The sequence below is a fragment of the Furipterus horrens genome, unplaced genomic scaffold, assembly GCF_987537825.1.
Source record: "Furipterus horrens unplaced genomic scaffold, mFurHor1.1.pri manual_scaffold_2, whole genome shotgun sequence".
Classification (NCBI taxonomy): domain Eukaryota; kingdom Metazoa; phylum Chordata; class Mammalia; order Chiroptera; family Furipteridae; genus Furipterus; species Furipterus horrens.
In genome coordinates, this window is record NW_028327172.1 from 173,462,147 (window position 1) to 173,466,154 (window position 4,008).

Consider the following 4,008-nt stretch of genomic DNA (forward strand, 5'->3'; position numbering starts at 1 on the left):
CCCCTTCTCTCCCTCCTCTCTCCCCCCTGATAACTGCTATTCTGTTTTTTATTCAATCTTGTTCATTAGTTTGTGTTGTTCATTAGTCTCTTGTATTAGGTGATATTATATGGTATTTTTTTTAATTGCCCGACTTACTTCACTAAGCATAATTCTCTCTAGTTCCAACCATGTTGTCGCAAATGGCAGGAGTTCCTTCTCTCTTTCTGCTGCATAGTATTCCATTGTGTAAATGTACCACAGTTTTTTAATCCACTCATCTGGTGCTCTACACGATCAGAGAAGCTTCTCTAGTAGTGAACTATAGAAATGATCCCTGAAAGTGTAGTCTTATTTCTATCACAGATAAATCAAAAACTCTTTATCACTTTTTAAACTTTTATCATCTTATAATTTTTGTTAAGGCCTCATACCTTTTAATCCTTCAGAATGAGGCAGCTGGGTTATCATGGAAAGGAAATTAACCTGGATCCACTTACTAGATATAAAATAGGAGATAAAGCTTAGCTTCACATGCCTGTCATAAGGAGTAACAAAGTCTTGTAGCTTGTAATAACATATACACATGTACAAGACACGCAGTATAACCAAGTGGAAAGAATAGAGAGATCCTGGTTCAAATCTCAGCAGAATCACTTTGACCAAGTAAAGCTCTCTGAACTCAATGCCCTATCTGGATTGTTGAAAGGATTAAATATTAACTTACATAAAGGCTCAGTCACTTAACAGACATCCAATAAAACAGCTACTATTCTGAAGACTTTTTCCTTTTCTTTAGTTATTTTTCATTCATTTATTCAAAAATATTTATTGAGTAAAAGTGCTGGGGTATAATGATAAGACATATACAATTGTCATCATGGACTTATCTAGTAGGGGACACAAACAAATAAACAGAAATTACAATATAATTTTGTACATATTGTAAAAGTAAAAGTATAGGGCACTCTGGGAACCCAGAGGAGGGACACCTCAACCAATTTAGGTTAGTATCACAGAGGCCCCTTGGAGAAAGTGTAATTGAGCTGAAATCTGAAAGATAAATAGGAATCAACAAATTAAAGAGAGGAAGTAAGGAAATTTTCAGGTAAAGACACCTTGCAACAGCCCAGAAGCAAGAGTGATCATGTTTGTCAAGGAATACCTCAAAATATCCACCAACTCATAACTTCTGTTCTGGGATTAGAACATAAACACCCTCATATAGATCTTTCTGTCCTTTTCTTGCCAACTGACATCATGTCTTTCAAATGTTCATCTGACAAAGATCCATTGAAGACAATAGAAGAAAACATATTTTCATTCTCAGCCAAAATCTGACCATGTCTAATCATCATTATCAAGTATAAATTCCTAGTAATTCACAACATATATTCTTATTTCAATCTAGTGATACTATAAGCATAGCATTAGACTGGATGATGATGGTAAATACCACTCTCTACTCTCTGTGAGCTTAACAGTCCAAGGAGGAAAATAAAACATGTTATGACAAAAAAAACAGAATGTGATTAAATACTACTTGCATGGTTTAACAATAAATATAATAGAAATTCAGACAAACTTGACCATGATAAAAATCTTATAAATGCCACTGCAGCTTGGGAGTATTTTTCTCATATCATTTACTGAGGTATATCCCCAAACCAGGAATTTACTATAAAAAATTGTGTATTTATCCTTACATGTTTAAACTTCAATCACTTTCAAAGTATTCTCCATTTGATAAAATACACCTGTTGAGACATTTTTTCCCTGCTCAAAACAGTTTTTGGACTCATTGATTTTGATGATTCTTAGTGCTTCTGCTAGTTTTTGTTTCACCTCTTCAAATCAGCAAAACATTTCCCTTTGAGGGCTTTTTTCCTCTGGGGCAACAAAAAAAGTTGCTCAGGGTGAGATCAGGTGAATAGAAAGGGTGCAGCCAGTGGGGTCATGCCATTTTTGGTCAAAAAATGCTGAACACTCAGCATGATGTGGGCTGGTGCACTTGTAAGTTACCCATCATGAAATGGGCAAAGATGTTGAAAGAGTCTTCAAAAAAATTGCAGCTTCTCAGAACAATGCCAGCTGGTACACTGATACAAATGGGTTCCTAGAACACTCACCTAATGGGAGAAGCCTGTACTACAAGAGGCCCACCCTCCAGAAGGTAATTCTGGGTTTGGGGGGCCCTCATATATATGCACACACACAAACATTGACAAGTTCCTTTGTTCAATCATGCAACAAATATTTAAGTTGTCTACTATTATATGTACACAACAGGTGCAGGAACAAAGTAAAGTTTCTGCCCATACAGATCTTATATTTGCATTGGCAGGAGAGAAGGCAATACAAATAAATACTTCACCTATATATCTTTGAAACAACTCCACAAGGTATGATTTATCATCCTCCTTTTACAAAGGAGTCACAGGATATCAAATAACTCGTCCAAGATCAAACAGCTAACAATTAGCACAGACAAAATGTTAACCTAGGTCTATCAAATTATAAAGCCCAGGTCCAATGTGAGCCATTCCATTCCAGTGCTGAAACTTTTTACTCCCCGGACCACAGAAGTTGCTGGTGGCTTCTCTGATATATTGTTGGTCCTGAAACAGTGTGCCCAGCATTTAGCCAAGTGATGCTTGCAATCTCTCTTTCTACCGAGCTACGCTGTGGGCTATTTTCTACTCCTGCAGTGTTCTTCCTTTCATCTGCATCACTTTTAATTGTAATTTTGGTTTCCACCTCAAAATATATCTATGGGTTATCTATAATAGTGTCAACAATATATAAATATTGGGTTGGCCAAAACTTTCATTTGGTTTTTTCCATAAGATGGCTCTAGTATCATTTAGTTGTCTTTAACTTCATTCTGAAACAACTTTGTTAGACTGTGACAGCTGTTATATCAGCATGCATCAAAAAAAAACTTGTCAAAATTGGTAAATTTTTGTGTAGCCATTTTAATATTGAATATGGAAAAATATGCAACATTTCTGGCATATTATGCTTTATTATTTCAAGAAAGCTAAGAACGCAACTGAAAGGCAAAAAATGATTTGTAGTGTGTGGAGAAGGTACTGTGACTGATCAAACATGTCAAAAGTGATTTGCAAAGTTTTGTGCTGGAGATTTCTTGCTGGATTATGTTCTACAGTCAGGTAGACCAGTTGAAGTTGATAGTGATCAAATCAAGATATTGAGAACAATCAACATTATACCATGTAGGAGATAGCCAACACACTCAAAATATCCAAATTAATAAAGTTATTGGTGAAAATGAAAAATGTGTTTTTTATTTTACAGAAAAATCTAAACAGACTTTTTGGCCAACCCAATATATAGGTTTCACTCTATGCAATTCTCTTCTCTGCTCTTAACATCTTCAACAAATTCTCCATTCATTTTCCTCATTCACAAGAAAGTTGCTGATTAGTAGCACTATACTCACCTTCAAAGGTAGCACTATAATGGGTTATGTGGCAAATGTGATATGCTGGGAGGATTACTGTATTTGGATTTTATATGTATTAATAATAGCTCCAAAATTGAGCAGTTAAGTGCCTGGCCTTTTACTACATTAGTTCATTTCAATAACACTAAAGTTATTAAAATTTTATCCTGTTTTACAGATGAGAAATTGAGTTTCAGAGAGGCTGAATTACTTGCTCAAGGCCAGGCTATAGTAAATCCAGGTCTTCTCATGTATTTCCTGCTACACCACACTGCTTTCCATCTAAAATTATAGAAATCACAGATATGTGGATTTGAAATGACATCCTAGGATCTTTCACATGATTCCTTCCTGTGTTGGCATCTTTTCTACAGTATCCTGCCCAATGATTCAGTCTCTTGTTGGAAGCCTGGCTTTGTCATGTGCAGACTGCGACCTCTGTGAGCCTTAGTTTTCTCATCCACAGAAAGCCAATGCTATTTACCTCAGCGTTATCATGAGGATCAAACAACAAAGTATGTAAAGGTCCTATGCAAACAATAAAGCACCTTACCAATGCTCCC

The 4,008-nt window shown here is 35.8% G+C and overlaps 1 pseudogene; it reads right to left on the bottom strand.

Annotated features, from left to right (window-relative positions):
• Positions 1-239: 239 nt before the first annotated feature.
• Positions 240-332, bottom strand: LOC150020006 (small nucleolar RNA U3; annotated as a pseudogene).
• Between the last annotated feature and the right edge of the window lie 3,676 nt (positions 333-4,008).